Below are 18,534 nucleotides of genomic sequence, written 5' to 3'. Positions count from 1 at the left end.
AATCTGGCTCAGTATTCAGGAGATCAAGAGGAATTGCATATTAAAGGAGCTGCTTACTTTAACTAATGCTACTGATGGTAGAAAAGCTTCCAGTTAACCATCATTTGAAAATGTTAAAAAGGAAGTAGTTTTTTTAACTGGTTAGACTGAACAGTCTACAGCGGCTCACTTTCAGCTTGTTACAATCCTGAGCCAGATCCCGGGACACTATGGAGGAGGGCAGGGGATGATCCAGTTACTTAAATTAGATAAAGATTGAGATTCGAGACACCTGCTTTTTTGGAATAAAGCCACAAGAATCCATAAGTTCTGAACAAGCAAAAACAAACTTTATAAGCTAAGAAAGATTAAATAGCGTACAGTGTCTGTTGTATAAAGTTAAAGTTTATTTACTAGTCACAATTAAGTCTTATGTTAAAACTGCAATGAAATTCCCCTAGTTGCCACAGTCTGGCTTCTGTTCGGGTCAATGCACCTAACCAGCACATCTTTCAGAATGTGGGAGGAAACCAGAGCACCTGGAGACACAGGGAGAACGTGCAAACTGCACACAGACAGTGACCAAGCTGGGAATCGAACCCGGGTCCCTGGCACTATGAAGCAGCAATGCTAACCACTGTGTCACCATGCTGCCCCTGTGTGACCGTGCTGCTCCTAATACTGAATCTTTCATTCAGGGTGAGTGTGGAGTACATATGAATTAACAGATAAACTGTGGTCAAACACATCACAGTGCATAATTAATCACAGATGCAACTGAGACAGAAACCATGGAACTCTTAAGCACCCACAACTCATCAGTAAGTGCCCTGTCAAACAATCGTATTGAAGCTCTGGGCCTGATTATACTAATTTCATTCTAAGTGCTGAATCTGGGCGCAATTCAGATCTGACTTGGAAACCTGCTTTCAGGCGCCCCCATACGCATTTAGCTTTAAAAAAAAATCATGAGTCTGAATCGTGCTGTGGGCGGGGCTTATAGTGACCAAAACGATCGGAGCTCTGAATTGTGCATGTGCAGTTGGAAAGAAATTTGAAAAAGCGCGCCTGTGTCAGGTCGCAAAAAGTGGAGAAAGCGGCCCGGGAACGAAAAGTGGGAGGGATGGCCCCCACAGATACCCCTGTCCCTCTTAGCCACCCCCATCCCGCTACCCAGATTCATTGCGACCCTCTACCTCTTTCCTCCCACTGATCGTCCACAGAGTGGCAGCGGACCCCCATGTCCACCCAACCCCAGAGGTAAATCTGACCTACCTCCTCCTCCCCCCCCCCTTCACCAGAGAATGATCTGACTTGCGTCTCCTTTCTCCCCTCCCCCCACCACCACCGATCTGAGTCAGAGAGCCGTTGGAAGCTCTGAACTCATCTCTTCAGCAGCTGGAGCGACCGAAACAGACTTTTTATTTAGCATGTCCATTTCAGCATGACTTCAGATTGGCAAACATGGTGGTAAAGGAAGAAATGCCAATAAAGTTGGGTAGGCAGTTCATTAATTCAAGTTAAATGCATGCAAATACATTTAAATCACTGTTGCACCCGTTTCAGGCGCAAATCAGATTACAGCCATTCCGGGGCCTTGGCAAAGTAGCCATCTGCATGGATGCAGGCACAGATCACGTTAATGACCTCACGCCTGGCTTTACCATGTTTTTGCACCCGTGCAGTGGTAAAATCAGGCCCTCAATCTCACACTGGATTCCCAGTTTCGCCTTTAACAATCTCCCCTTGGATTTCTCTCCAAAAGTTATTCCTTTGATAACCTTAATACCCACCTGAAAGGCTTTCAATCTGGACTTTCAAGATACCTTCTCCCTGACTGCTGGAGCACACACACACGCTAGCTTACAAGCATACTTTCAGATCTATGGGACATCCCAAACAGGACATCACTGCTCCAAAGATTGACCCTTTCTCCCACAGCCCTTTTTATTATAAGTCTGCTCTTCTCAGCTTTTTCTTTAGCTTAACCTAACTGTGGCTTGTTTCTGTCGCTGTGTCTGTGACACTTCTGGTTGGCTCCTCGCAAACTGATTGACTCTTGAACTGATCTGGGGACCTATCAGAATATTTCCAGTGGGTCCCACCAGTGTTACCAGGCAGGACCCATTGTTACAGGTATTGGAATTTGCTGTATCTTAAATGTTACCATCTCCACATCTGATAATTTGGCACTCAGGAACGCACAAATCAATGTACTTTGTGGAAGCTGTATTCATTGTCATAACAATACAGAGAGGAAATATTTGGCCCATTGAGTCAATGCCAGCTCTCTGAAAAGCAGTCCAATCAGTAATATTTCTCTGGTCCATCCCAATTAACCAGACAAGTTTATTTCCCTTGGGTATCAATCCAATTTCCTTTTGAATTCATTGATCTTCTCTGCTACTATCATCCTGAAAGGGAGCCAGTTCCAGATTACTTACATTCATTGTGTATAAATCATCTTCATCACCTAACCCTTGCATCCCAAAATATTAGGGGGATTGTCTTACTGGCTCTTCACACTAGTCAATGGCTGTGGCAGTCTGGTATAATCGAGAAGGGGGATAAATCAGGCACCTAATTTCTTGCTTCTTGCGATGATACTGGTGTTGGATTGCCAATGTGATCAGCTTCATGTCCAGGAAGCCTGATTTAAATATTAAAGTATTCATTTGAAAATTATTATTGAGTCAGGGAAGGGACCCTCCAGGCTGACTTGCCTTAATGACTTCGCTGGTGCAGGTCCAGCAATGGGGACCTGATGTGATGGCCTCACCAATGGGACTGGCGGCCACTGAGGCCCTCAGATGGTTGATGGCAGGTGCAGGTAGTGAGTCTTAGTCTGGCATCTGCCACACTGGAAGTGCCCACTTGCACCTGAGCACTGCCAGCCCGGCACCCTGGCAGTGCCCACAAGGCATCCTGGCACTTCCCATTAGGCACCAGTTCTGCCAAGGGGTGGGGCCTAAGGGGAGAGGCGGGGCCTAAGGGCACAAGGCAGGGCCTAAAGGGGAGGTTGTGCATGAGGAGCTACGCACTCTGCAATCAGGACTCCCTGGGGCAGGGGGTGGGGAGGTCGGGTGAACTGGAGGACTGCGTTTGGTGGAGGGGGTGAACAGACGCTGAATATAGGGATGTAGGGGTGCAGTTGGGGGAGGGAATTAAGGGAGTGTTAGATTCCTAGTGCAGATTTGCACAGTGCACAGGGAAGTCTTAGGCACATGCAGTAATCAACCGGCTTCCCAGCGTCAGTAGACTCCATCCAAGACCCCTACTGGAACAAATTTCACTTAGCATAAATTTTCTCTTGCTGAAAAATGGGCTCAGTTCTCTTCCGTTTTCACACTCATTCAACACTTCAATTTTTTTGATGAGATTGCCCCCCAAGTCTTTAACTCTTTCCATCTTCTATCAGCTAATTGGAACAGCTTTTCATGGCTGAACTTTAACAAAACTTATCAAGAACTTATACACATCTATTATATCTCTGCTTTGCCATCTTTTCCATGAGAATAACAGCCCATCTTCTCCAAGCTAACTGTGCAGTTAAAATCCCCTCATTCAGAAACAATGCTGAGGCCAATATAATGAGTAAACTTCAATGTTTCCCATGGTTTGTACAGACTGATCTATTTTGTGAGAACTTTGGCACGGATTTGTAGTTGAGCCAGCTTAGAAAGCCAACGCAATCAGAAGGAAATCTGGCAAAACTCAGAAATATGACAGCCGCAAAATCACAAATAAAATGAATGTGCTTGTGCTCAGAGGGCCTTTTATCCACCTGTGATGAAAAATTGATGATAATATAATGCCTGCCTACCTGCTTTACTCATACCACAAGCACAAAATTACACAAGCAGTGTAAAATCTCAGTCAGTAGGCTCTTTCATGGCCTTAATTGGCTCTTTAATTGTCAGTGGACATGGCTTCAACTCCTGTAGGTGCCCACCGACCTCAATACTGCATGTATGCACGGTGACATTGGGACATCAACTCACACGTTAAGGTCATACATGCATCCACTGGAATGTCATAAAATTCTGGCCCAGGCCTTGCTGCATTAGGGCACAGACTGCTTCAGTAATGGAGGAGTCATGAATGGTATGAATGGTGCTGTACATTGTGCAATCATCAACAAACATTTCCACTTCTGACTTTGTGATGGAGGGAGGGTCACTAATGAAGCTGCTGAAGATGGTTGAGCCTCGAACACTGCCCTGTGGAACTCCTGCAGTGATGTCCTCAATCATCGCAACTATCAATCTTTTCTTTCCCAAGACTCGAACCAGTGAAGAGTCTTCTCCCTGATTCCCATTGTCCTCAGTTTTGTTAGAGTTTTTTGATATTGCTCCCCTGTCCTGTCCCCTAGTCAAATATTACCTTGATGTCAAGAATAGTCACCCCCCCCTTCAGCTCTTTTTTCCATGTTTCAGCAAAGACTGTAATGAAGTCACAGTGGCCTTCTAGATCCCAAGCTGAGTGGCAGTGTGTAGGTTATCACTGTCTAAGTGCCACTTGGTAGCATTGTTAACGACCCTGTCCATCTCTTTACTGACAATTGAGATGAGACGGGTAGGAGAGTAGTTGGCTAGATTGGGTATGTCCTACTTTTTGTGGACAGGACATACCCAGCCAATTTTCCTCATTGAGAGGTAGCTGCGCTGGAACATCTTAGCAAGAGGTGCAGATTGTTCTGGGGCACAAATTTTCAGTACTATTGCTATAAAGTTGGCATTGCCCTTTGACTTTGCAGTTTCCAGCACTTTCAGCAGTTTCTTGATGTCACATGGAGTGAATTGAGCTGGCTGGAGACTGGCATCTGTGACGCTGGGGACTTCTGGAGGAACTCAAATGGGTCATCCACTTAGCATTTCTGGCTGAAGATGGTTGCAAATGCTTCAGCCTTCTCTTCTGCTGATGTAATGGGCTCTCCCATCATGGAGGATGGCGATATTTGTGGAGACTTCTCTTTTCTGTTACTTGTTTACTAGTCCACCACCATTCAAGAGTGAATGTGGCAAGACTGTAGAGTTTAGGTACGATCGTTTAGATGTTGGATTGATTGTCTCTATTTACAGTTTGGCATCTGTACTGTAGTTTCACCAAGTTGATATTTCATTTTGTGCTATGCTTGACGCTGCATCTGGCATGCCACCCTGCACTCCTCATTGAACCAGGGTTGATCGCATGACTTGGTGGCGATGGTAGAGTGAAAGATATGCCCTGGCATGAGGTTACAGTTTATGGTTTAATACAATTCTGCTGCGACTGATCCTGCCAGATCTGCTGAAGTTTTTCAATTTTTATTTACTAAGACTCATTGTTCTCTGCTCTTAAACCAATTTTTTATCTTGGCTGAAATAGGTTTTTTTTATTCCATGGGCTTTAGTTTTGTTAATCAGCCCGTTATGTGGTACTTTATTAAACACATATTTAAAATCCACAACATGTACCACATTCTTTTCATCAACCTTTTTGTTATTTCATAAAAATATTCAAGTTAATCAGTCAAATACAATTTGACTTTTACGAAGCTGTGCTGGTTTGCTTTCATGAATTCAAATTTCTCCAAGTGCCTGTTAATTATTTCCTTAATGATTGTTTCTATAAACGTATCCACCGTTGATGTTAGGAGATACTATTAATGTCCTTACCCCCTTTCTTGACACAATGTCACATTTGCCACTTTCCAATCCTCTGGCACTTCCTCTGTATCTTGGGAAGTTTCACTGTCTCCACCCATACTTCCCTTAGCAATCTTACATGCAAACCATCCAGACCCTCAAACATATCAGCTGTTTTAACTCCCTCTGTTATCTCTATGATCTCTATTTCACCCAATATTTTGCCTGCATTCCCTTCCTTAGTAAATGCAGATGCAAAGTACTTCTTCAGTATTCTAGCCTTGCCCTAGGCATCTAAGCAAATAGCATCCTCTTTATTGGTTTTTACAGAATGTGGCATCGCTGGCTGGGTCAGCATTTATAGCCCTTTCCAACTGCCTTCCATTTCAAGTGGCATTTGAGAGTCAACCACATTGTTGTGGGTCTGGAGTCACATGTAAGCCAGACCAGGGAAGAACAGCAGATTTATTTCCCTAAACGAACATTAGTGAACCAGATGGGTTTTTACAATCGACAGTGGTTTTGTGGTCTGTTAATTACAGGTTTTCATTGAATTCAACTTTCACCATCTGCCATGGTAGGATTCAAATCCGAGACTCCAGAGCATTACCCATGATCTGTGGATTGCTTGTTCAGCGATAATTATACTGTGCCATTGTCTCTTTGTCCATAATAAGCCCTGTCTGCCCACATGATGTTTATATTCTTCTAAAAGAACTTTTGGTTCCTTTTATGTTCACTGCCATCCTACTGTCATGCTGTGTCCCTGACAATTTAGTTTACCTCCTTGCTTCCCCCTCAGGCCTGGTTCTTACTCGCAGAATTCACAAGATATATATTCTCTTTTGTCGTTTTATCATATTCTCTATTGTTATGATTCTTATTGATGTTCATTGCGAGGGCATGCCAAATCCTAGAAGGAAAACTTGGAAAGACAGTTCTTAACTATTTACTTATGTGATTTGGGAAAAAAAGTGAGAAAAGCGATGAAACCTAGTGAGAAAAGGGTTAAGTCTTGTACATTATTCAAATAACAAAATGTTTATTAAAATTTAAAGCACCCAACAAGAAAGACAGCAGTACAGAAAAACATTTACAATTAAGTGCAATAATGGTAACCCAGGTAATAAACCTAAATTAACTCCAATCCAAATCTACCTGGTTTCTTAAACTCAGAGAATACACCTTCCTCAAAACATCACCCCATAGGTTTTAACACTATGAGCCAAATCCAGTAAATAATTACCATACAGGACCTGTCGGGTCTTTTTTGGGAGAAATCATTCTGCTAGTTTAGAGTAGAACTTACAGGGTTTCGTACAGACTGACTTCTTCTGCTTCCTTTTCTGCGTAACACCTTGATTCACTAAGAGAGCTTTGGTTTGTAATTAGGCGTGGTTCTGATCTACGTCCATAGACTACCAGTCTCTACTTTGTCCAACAAAGTATCTGTTTCACCCTGATGTTCAACTAATCTGCATCTCACAAGTCCTCAGTGTAGCTAAGTCACTATGTTTACTTTTGCAGCTAAAACTCTATCTTTACTTTTTATTTCATTACAACTTCCTAAAACTAACACTATTATCCAAAGAGCCTTGACTTTGGAAAATTAGCCCTATCCAATGTAGAAATTCCACTTCAGCTTATTCTTTGCTTTTCTCCATTATTAATCTAAAGTTTATGATACAATGATCATCCTTACTCAAATGTGAGCTGGCAGACACTTGCCCCATCTCATTCTCCAGCAGCAGTCCAACAATGCCTCTTTCTAAGTTTCCAGCTAATATGAGTGCAGGTGTGATAGTTTCACCATTCCTCCTGCCACTCCAACTGATACAGAAAGGAATCTCTTCAGCTTGACATTGTGCGTATAAGAGTGATGGTAAAACGACAGCATATGCATTCCAACAAACTGTCTGTGCTGTAGCTATGGAATGGGTCTGAGTAATTTGCATTACATGTAATCCTTTGGCCAGCCTTTTCATTAAAACCCTAATTACTGAAGAAATTACTTCTCCAATTTTCTTTCTGTTAATACCTTTTGCCCTCAGCTTCCTAAGATATAAAATGGGCAGTAAAGGACAGACACAAAAAGTTTCCAGGAACCACCTATTAACACTGTGCTGCTGACGTTTTCATTAGCGCAATTAAAGTTATTTAAATGTGTATTAAAGGTAGTACTCGGAACATAGGAATAGGAGTAGGCAATTTAACCCCCTTGCCACTCAAAGAGATCACAGCTGATCTGCAGCTTAGCTGCATACACCCACTTGGCCCCAAATAATTTTAACATTAGGTCAACAGAAAACCCATCAATTTCAGTTGAAAATTTATAATTAACTCAATTAACCTTCTCCTGTTAATTTTGGATGGGAGTTCCAACCTGCTACCACCTTTTGAATGTGTCTTGTAACTTCACTGGTAAAAGACCCAACTGTAATTTCTCAGCCGTTCGCCTCTTTATTTGCCTTTTTAATGGAGATGAAAATAAGGCTCAATTATCAATGATTTACTCAGATAATTACATTTACAGGCTCCACCTCACCAGGGAGGCAGTATTGATGGCCCTCCCGTTATTGTGAAGATGATCATAGTGCTGAACTTTTATGCCTCTCACAAACTGTTTCAGAGGATGTCAGCAGCATCACTCAATCTGCAATGCATAGAAGAGTCATGCAGGTTAATGACATGTTATTCCAGAGCAAGTATCATTGTCATCTTCCCCAGAGGAAAGCAACAGAGGTCTGAAAGATTATTGCAATTTCTATACATCACAGAATCCCCCAGAGTCTAGGAAGTTATAAATTACACCAATGTCATTAGCTGCATCCTATATATAGTCCCATGGCATTCATGAACTGTGAGGGCCTTCACTTCATCAATGTTTGAGTCACTGGTAGTCAACAAGACACAATCACAAAGGTGAAGAACTGCTTTTGAGGCAACAATCATGATACCTTTATTTTGTGGGAGATCTCTGTTCCCAGTTTACTTATGATGGGAGCCAAACTGGAAGGATAGCTCTAGAAGACACCTTTCTTGTCTTAGCTTGTGATGTCTTTATACAAGATGAGTGCAGATGCATCAGTGCCCATACAGTCAACAGGATCACCATTGGAAATGTAGGTCTCTTGAAGTAGCACTTCTGTCACCTGGAAAAAAAATGAAGGCCTTTTAAAATATCGCCATGCAAGATCATACAAATCATACAAACTTGGCCACTTAAATAATTATAAATATGATGAAAGAGGAAATCAACATCCATTGATGAAATAAGTGGTTGAAGATATCCCAGCAGAAATGCCATCATAGGCAGGAATAGTGATGTCTCCATGGAGAACATCTCAAAGCCTGACTGACCCAATCTTAATGGGCACGATTCAGTACTTCACATGACCATCATCAGTTAGAGTTTGTAACAAAAATGTTCACCTGATGTTAAGGTGACTGCCAGCCTCCTGGCATATTTTCTCCTTTCAGCAAAGGTTGGCTGGACCAGATGTGGCATCTTATGCATGCCAAATGCCACTGGGAGGCAGTAATCTCTGCAGCAACCTTTGTGAAGACTCTCCCTCAATCCAGCTCCTGAGCATTTCCAAGCCAGTTAAAAGAATTTGATCTGTCTTACAACCTAAGCCCTTTCGACCATCAGCGTGAACTTTCAGAATAGGTAAACACACTATGAGAACAAAATCATTATGAATTCCAGAAAGGATTCTATTACGGATGCCCCTGTAGTTGTCACACATGCATAATTACTCAGTAATGAAGAAATGTGCTGGTAAATTTCTCCACAGAGTCCACCAGGTAAAAGCATTTTGGATTGACTCATTTAACATTGATAATGATCTTTCCTGGTGAATTGATTTCTTTTTTAGGCATGCCACCCTCGATCCGAGGTCAGTATTCCTGCAAAAGAATATGATGTCATCCTTTAGAACATAAGAACAAGGAGCAGGAGCAGGCCATCTGGCCCCTCGAGCCTGCTCCACCATTTCAACAAGATCATGGCTGATCTTTATGTGGACTCAGCTCCACTTACCCGCCCGCTCACCTTTAATTCCTTTACTGTTAATTCCTTTACCTCACCTTAATTCCTTTACTGTTCAAAAATCTATCTCTCTTTGTTTTAAAAACATTCAGTGAGGTAGACTCAATTGCTTCATTGGACAGGGGATTCCACAGATTCACAACCCTTTGTGTGAAGAAGTTCCTCCTCAACTCAGTCCTAACCCTGCGCCCGCCCCCCCTTATTTTGAGGCTATGTCCCCTAGTTTTGGTTTCACCCACTAGTAGAAATAACCTCCCTGCTTCTACCTTATCTATTTCTTTCATAATTTTAAATGTTTCTATAAGATCCCCCCTCATTTTTCTGAATTCCAATGAGTATAGGTCCAGTCTACTCAGTCTCTTCTCATAAGCGAACCTTCTCAACCCTGGAATCAACCGAGTGAATCTCCTCTGCACCGCCTCCAGTGCCAGTATATCCTTTCTGGAGACCAAAACTCTGCACAGTACTCCAGGTGTGGCCTCACCAGCACCTTATACAGCTGCAACATAACCTCCCTGTTTTTAAACTCCATCCCTCTAGCAATGAAGGACAAAATTCTATTTGCTGTCTTAATTATCTGCTACAGCTGCAAACCATTTTTTTTGTGATTCATACACAAGGACCCCAAGGTCCCTCTGCACAGCAGCATGCTGCAATTTTTTACCATTTAAATATAGTCCATTTTGCTGTTATTCCTACCAAAGTGAATGATCTCACATTTACCAACATTGTACTCCATTTGCCAGACCCTTGCCTGCTCATTTAAACTACCTATATCCCTTTGCAGATGTTCAGTGTCCTCTGCACACTTTGTTCTGCCACTCATCTTAGTGTGATCTGTGAACTTTGACATACTACGTTTGGTCTCCAGCAACAAATCATTATGTAAATCATAAACAATTGCGGTCCCAACACTGATCCCTGAGGCTCACCACTCATCACTGATCACCAACCAGAAAAACACCCATTTACCCACACTCTTTGCTTTCTGTTCATTAACCAATCCTTTATCCATGCTAATAAATTATCCATAACATCATGGCCCTTTATCTTATGTAGCAGCCTTTTGTGTGGGCACATTGTTGAATACCTTCTGGAAATCCAGATATACCATATCCACCAGCTCCCCATTGTCCACCACACTTGTAATGCCCTCAAAGATTTCCATTAAATTAGTTAAGCATGACCTGCCTTTCATGAACCCATGCTGTGTTTTCCCAATGGGACAATTTCTATCCATATTTCTTCCTTGATGATAGATTCAAGCATTTCCCCATTACAGAAGTTAAGCTAACCAGCCGAGAGTTACCTGCCTTTTGTCCACCTCCTTTTTTAAACCGTGATGTCACATTTGCACTGATTAGCCATCAGTTTTTCATTGTTGTCGCATCTGCTCGTGCTTTTCTGTTGTCTGCCTCACCAAAAGTTCTATCTTCAAGCTATGAAAATCTCCACGGACACATAACGCAAGTACCTGAAACAAGAACAGAATTATCGTAGGTGCTGTCTTATTCTGTGCCACAGGAGACTCTGGTTAGTCCTTGAACAATTTACAAAGGGAAAGAACGGAAGTTTCTGTTAAAATTGCTGACTGCAAATATCCCATCAAATAATACTTTCAAGACAATAAGCTGTTATTTAGCTGTTGGAATATTGTTGTGCTTTAATCTCCCACTGCAGAACTGTGCATTCTGACAATACATATCCGAACATAAGAACATAAGAAATAGGAGCAGGAGTAGGCCATCTAGCCCTTCGAGCCTGCCCCGCCATTCAATAAGATCATGGCTGATCTGAAGTGGATCAGTTCCACTTTCCCGCTTTCTCCCCATAACCCTTAATTCCCTTGTCTGTCAAAAACCTATCTACCCATGACTTAAATATATTTAGCAAGGTAGCCTCCACCACTTCAACGGGCAGAGAATTCCAGAGATTCACCATCCTTTGAGTGAAGAAGTTCCTCCTCAACTCCGATCTAAACTGCACCTCTCTTATCTTGAGGCTGTGTCCTCTAGTCCTGCTATCCTTTCTAAGCGGGAAGAATCTCTCTACCTCTAAGAATCACTCTACCTCTAACATCAGGCAATGAGGCCAATCCACTCATGCAATTTGGGAACGCAAAAAATACACATTAAAAAAAAACTCCTCGTATGCCATAGTCTAATCCTATGCCATTGTAAGAGTGGATGAACACAAAGTTTATTTATTAGTGTCACAAGTAAGCTGACATTAATATTGCAATGAAGGTACCGTGAAAATGCCCCAGTTGCCACACTCCAGCATCTGTTTGGGTACACTGAATGAGAATTTAGCATGGCCAATGCACCTAACCAGCACTTTTTTTGGACTTTGGGAGGAATCCGGAGCACCGGAGGAAATTCATGCAGACACGGTAAGAATGTGTAGACTCCACACAGACAGTGGCCCAAGTCAAGGGTTGAACCTGGATCCCCTGGCGCTCTGAGGCAGCAGTGCCACCATCCTGCCCATATTTGTAGAGTAAGAAAGGATACTAGGAAAAGAATACTAGGTACCTGGGGAGGCTTCTGATTTCATCTCCTCATTGTTTTCATTTGGATTTAGCAGCCAGGTATAAAATTTCCATTTGGACCTGACACCAATAGGTTAGAGGAACTGATATATATTTTAAACAAGAGCAAGGAAAAATACACAAAAAATATAAGCAGAGAATCACAAAAAACAAAGTTACCTGATCTTACTCAGGCTTATGGCCTAGTATTTGTCAACTTAACTGAATCTCTGACTTGGATATACAATATATTTATACATTACACCTCCCCCTGGATTCAATGACCATACACTGCAGTTGGATTGGCTGCAATTCCTTTGTTACGGGTCAGATGTCAGCTCCATTAGCCAAACCACAAAATATTCAATCAGTTGTCTACAAAATGAACTTGTCAGCAGGAAAACTTGGACCGAACAATATAGGGGTGACTTTTCCCATTCAGCCCACCCGGGAATCGGAGCGGGCAAGGGGTGGACCTGGAATGGTCCGTTGACCTCAGGTGGGATTTTCTGGTTTCGGGGTGAGTGTGTTTGAGAAATCCTACCCTTAATTTGTAAGACTGTTGTTATTTATTCTTTGCGTACAAGCTGTTATATTTCAGAAAACCAGGTGATGGATGGGAGAACTGGAGTCAATCTTTGCACACATTTATCATTATTTACAGAGATACACCTGACAAGCATGCACCTCCCAACATAACAACCATAGTTTCAGTCTGTTCCTATATATAGGAGCACTTGTGAACCCCGATTTAATGCACAGCACCTAAACATAATTAAATCTTAAGAGACAGTTAACATAAGTATGGTGTCAAAATTTTATGGTTAATATAGTTAGGCTGGAATATAAGTACTTAAAATCAATGTGGCATCATTCACACCATCATGCATGGGGGGGTGGGTTTGGGGGGGGCGGGGGAGGTGGTGGGCAGGGCCTCAACACATTGGAAAGACTTGACTGCCCCAATCATAATGGGAATAAAATGCCAACCTCACCTCCCACCCCCCCCCCCCCACCCCCCCAGCCCCCTCCTCCAGCCCACCAGGGAGGTCTCAGGCTTGCATTCCCACTGCCGGTCAGAGTTAGCACTTCTCTCCATCCCCCCCACTTCCCAGATCATCGGCCTCTTGCTCCCCTTCCTTCCAAGAATCGGCCCATCCCCTCCCCTGCCCTTCCTCCCAATCATTGGCCCCTTCCTGAGTCAGAGATGGCACCCACTCCTCCAACCCATTGCCAGCATTCCCAGGTCTTCCATCCACTCCTGATCTACAACTATATCTAATTAATCCTCCTCCATGAGGCTTCTACTGGCTCTGTCCCTTGGCACAGTTGGCACTGCCAAGTCGGCATGGGGCATGTTGCCAACCTGCGCCAAGGGGCCATGCAAGGGATCATTGCTAGGCCATTGTCTGGTCACATCTCTCTCCATAGGGGCGGTACTCACTGTTATGCCCTGGGAAGACCGCATTCATTGTTAGATAAACCTGCTGTGAGCCATGACACATTCATGGTTGGGTGAACCTGTTGTAACCCACGACATTTTCACAGTTAGGTGATCTTTAAGTGGCCCCAGCATGACATCACACCAGTACCTTCTAAATATCTGGTCAGGAGGGAAGTCCTGGAAAGAATGCCATACTAATATATCAAAGTGGGTTTCCTAGGGTCTTATGGCATGTTTCATGCTACTCCTGATGTGAAGATGCTATTCCACCATTAAAGGGGGTGGAAGATTGGAATTCAGAAACTCGCTGGCATGAATTGCACTTTCTGAGCCTCCCCAGACTTTGAGCACACAGTGTCATTCCCACAGACCGAGTGCACAGGCTCAAAAATCACCCCTAATATTTCTGGCTACAACTCATGTGCTATGACTCCACAACGAGTGCATGGAATAGTCAGAAGACTACCAACACTGTTGAGGGCTACTGCTGGCTACAGAACCTCACTTGGCAACTATCTCCAAGCTGCCAATAACAGATTTCCTACCAACCTCTGTAAGAAACCTCAAGGCAATCGGACATGCCCAGCTAAAGTAGTCAGGTCAGAACATACTACTAAGTCAGTTGGCCTGAACATACCCCAAAGCAATCAGAGACAATATCATCAAGAGAAACATCCGGCCAGATTATCATCTTTAACAAAAGATCATTAATCTCGAGAGTGATGTATTTTCTCCAAAAAAATTCATGGGCATTAACCAAAAGCAGAACATCGGCACAACAATCAGTATGGTGGTCTGGTCAGGAATTTTGAAATCTATCGAAACATTTATTTTGATATGCCATACTTGTACCATCAACAGCCGATAACTAACAGAACTATTGCTACCATCAACACTTCTGGCCAGGCCTTGGTGAGGAATGGATCTGCTTGATTTTGAAAGAAAAATCTATCTTATAATCAACTGGAAATCAGCAGACCCCTACTACAACTACAGAAGCTGTGGTAAAAGCTTTGAAATGCATCTAATCTACACATGACATTCCAGATGAAGTAGTCTTGGATAACAAGACACAGTTTCATAGAATCCCTACAGTGCACAGGGAGATAATTCAGCCCATTGAGTCTGCACCGAGCACAAACCCACCCATGTCCTAATCCCCTAACCCTACACATTTACCCTGCTAATCCCCCTGACACTAGGGGGTTATTTAGCAAATTAGCATGGCCAATCAACCTAACCCGCATATCTTTGGACTGTGAGAGGAAGCTAGAGCACCCGGAAGAAACCCACGCAGACATGAAGATAATGTGAAAACTCCACACTGGCAGTGACCCAAGACTGGAATTGAACCCGGGTCCTTGATCTGTGAGGCAGCAGTGCTAATCACTGTGCCATCCGTGAACAAACGTTTGTGACAATTTGTAGTTGAATATGGATTCCACTATGTAACCAGTTTGCAACATCATCCACAGATGAATGGCAGAGAGAGGAGTCAAAGCCATTAAAATGTTACTGAAAAAGAACAATGAAATAAAACTAGAAAAATCCCGTCTGAAATGCGGAGTATCGAATGCATTCCATGGTATATGTGGAGTAATGATGCTGATATTTCTGGCACAACCGATGATGATGATCAGGAAGATCTATGTGATGATTTACAACCAGGATATTGTGATGGAATATGTGGTGACGAGTACAAGTTAACTCAAATTCAAACACCATTTCTTTCTCCACAGATCCTGCCAGACCTGCTGAGTACTTGCAGCACTTTATGTTCTTATTCCACCCTTCTTCTTGCAATGCCAAATGGATTCACTTGATGGCCTTTGAAAATTGTTCTACTATATTCAAGTATTCCATCACTGACTTTTGCCAGTAGGCCCCACATCAGTGACTCTTTGTTTCTTAAATCTCAGTCAGTCCCAGTATTGCTATTCCCTTTCTTTGGAACAGGAAATCAACTTTTGGAAGCATTGTGATCAGTTGTTAATATAGACACAGTTCACCCTGCTGTTCACAGCAGTAGCTGCTGTTTCACAGCACTAATATCTTTGTCTCCTCCCTTTTGCTCTCTGTCTCCTATAAACAGCTTTCCCTTTTTTTTGTCAAGGTGTGAAAACTGTCGTTTGCTTTTCAATAGGTTTTGGTTTATTTCCCCATGACAACTAAGACACATGGGTCTGTCTTTGGGCAGAGGTTTAGTATGATCATCATCACCCTGTTCAGAATATTCTACTTCACCTCCAGAAACGCTGTATGGTACAGAAAATCTGCTGTCTCTACCCACTCTGGCTAACATGTGACTCCAACTCCATAGCAATGATTCTTAACTGCCCTCTGAAATAACCTAGAAAGGGCAATTAGGAATGGATAACAAATGCTGGGTTTGCCAGTGATGTCCACTTCCTGTGAACAAATGAAAGAAAAATGACCATGACTAAGACAGTAACTAAAGCTGCAACGTATTAATTCACAATATCTCCAAGGGCATCAAAGTTTGATAATACTGGAGAGACTCAGCAGATCTGACAGCATTTGTTGAGAATAAAACAGAGTTAATGGCTGGATTTTTCCACAGTAAGAAGTCACACAACACCAGGTTAAGTCACGTGATGAAGGAACAGCGTTCCAAAAGCTAGTGGCACTTACTACCAGTTAAACCTGTCGGACTTTAACCTGATGTTGTGAGACTTCTTACTGTGTTTACCCCAGTCCAACACCGGCATCTCCACATCATGGATTTTTCCAGCCATTCACACTGGCAGGATCTTCCAGTCCATCCTATAAAGCCCCCGCTGCGGGTTTCTGGATGACGAGGAGTGACAATGGGAAACCCTATTGACAGAATATCCCCTCACCAGTCAATGGCAGGCCACCTCTGCTGCTGGGAGACACATGGCGGGTTGTGTGGAAAATTTTACCCATCTTTTGGAGTCCATGTGACTCTTGTTCAGACCATTCCTCTCTCCGCAGATGCTGCCAGACCTGCTGAGTCATTCCAACAATTTCTGGCTAGGATTCCCCAAACTTGTGTGTGGCTGGGATTTTCCAGTCCCGCTGCTGTGAATGGACTTTTAATTGAGCTCCAATTTCTCCATTCTTGGTGTTAGCAGTACGAATTCCAGCCTCTGTTTTTAATTCAGACTTTCAACATCCACAGTGTTTTGTTTTTGTCTTAAAATTAGCTATGCTACTTGGACTTCATAAATTCAGCTGACAATATTATGCACAACACATTAATACGTCTTCTAATATGATTTAAAACAACTTTGCTCATGAGTTCATCAACATTTATGTAGAATGGAACTTTAATGAATTATCTGATCCTATTAATTAAGGATTAATGTGCTACCAATAGCCTTTCTATATGGGAGATTAAACATTGCTTAGCATTTACCCATTAGAAATTATCCACTGGAGAAAATTTAGATCCAAACTATTCAACTGTGTAGTGTAGCTGTCATATATTTTCAGCAGTTATTCATGCGCACAATTTTATTTTTTCAGAGGCATCATTGTTCATCCTATTGTTTCATAGCATGGCAGCTTCAGTAAGCACTCTTTAGAATTATAATTAAATTTGTAGGGTGGAAGCGTCCAGCAGAAATGTGACCGCACATGTGTCACTTACATTGGGATGGCTATCCTGGCAGTCAACTTCCTTTTGGCATATCCACCACACAGTCATATTTTCCTCGGTTAATTAAACACAGCATGCACGGACAAGTGCACAGTGATGAAAACAGTGCTTGAAGCTTATCATTACGTGGTGCATTAGACCAAAAATAATGCAGGCTGTGACTTTTGTTTTATGTTAAATTTGCCCCTATTTTGCCACTGATAGATTACCCAAACTTACCAAAAGGATGCTGCTGCTGTGTTGGCATCCCTTTTTGAGTGGTGCTTCTTTCCTGAAGCTTCATTGATAAAGGACAGCACATGGGGAGACCTATAAACAAAAAGGCAGCTGCTCGCAAAAATAAAATCAATATATTTTTAGCAGACTGGACAAGATTTGCTGCCTATTCATGAATTAGAAGAAAGTCTGAAAAACACTTGCCTCTGCTGCTTTCGCAATCTATTCACCCTAATGTCGGCATGCCTTTTTAAGCACCATGCAAATCTGAGAAATACATCACACGGCATAATTTCCATCATTTGCATCCCAGCAATAGCCAGGTCACATTTTATTTTTAAAAACATATTTTCAGCTTTGCCCCGCCCAGGGAGCTTTCAGCTGCTGTGAGACGATCCTGCAACCAATCTCCGCGCACTTATCCCCAGGAGAGTTTACCAAAAAAAAGTGTGAATGGGCCTGGTTCAGGGTTACACCATTTTACTGGGCTGAATCCACACTGCCCCATAGATCAGTAGTTCCCAACCAGCGTACCATGGGTGGCACACTAGTGTGCTGTGAAGACACCCCAAGTGTGCCATGAAAAAAATGATTCGAAATAATTCAAAATTCATGCAATTAAACTAAAACTGAAAGGGTTGATAATCACACAAGTTTAAAAATCACGTAAGCTGCAAACCTAACCTCAGTCACACTCAATAAAGGGAAAGCTAATGCAAACTACAAGTCTTGATTAAAGCAGACTCAGATAAGAGTCAAGGACCATTTAATTGAACAATATGCAGCTCTAGCTCATGTTTTCCCATTAGAACAAGGAACAATGGAAAGGGAAATTGATATCCTGTTGGTCAAAGATATAGCTTTCATTTCTTGATGAAATAGCATGTACAAGTTTTAACTGGACACTATACTCTTATGTACGTATCATAGAATCATAGAACCCTACAGTGCAGAAAGAGGCCATTTGGCCCATCGAGTCTGCATCAACCAATCCCACGCAGGCCCTACCTCCATATCCCTATGTATTTCGCCTGCTAATCCCTC

This window comes from Carcharhinus amblyrhynchos, chromosome 5 (genome assembly GCF_965287045.1).
Source record: "Carcharhinus amblyrhynchos chromosome 5, sCarAmb.v2.hapA, whole genome shotgun sequence".
Taxonomy (NCBI): Eukaryota; Metazoa; Chordata; class Chondrichthyes; order Carcharhiniformes; family Carcharhinidae; genus Carcharhinus; species Carcharhinus amblyrhynchos.
Note: the sequence above shows the minus strand (reverse complement) of the source record.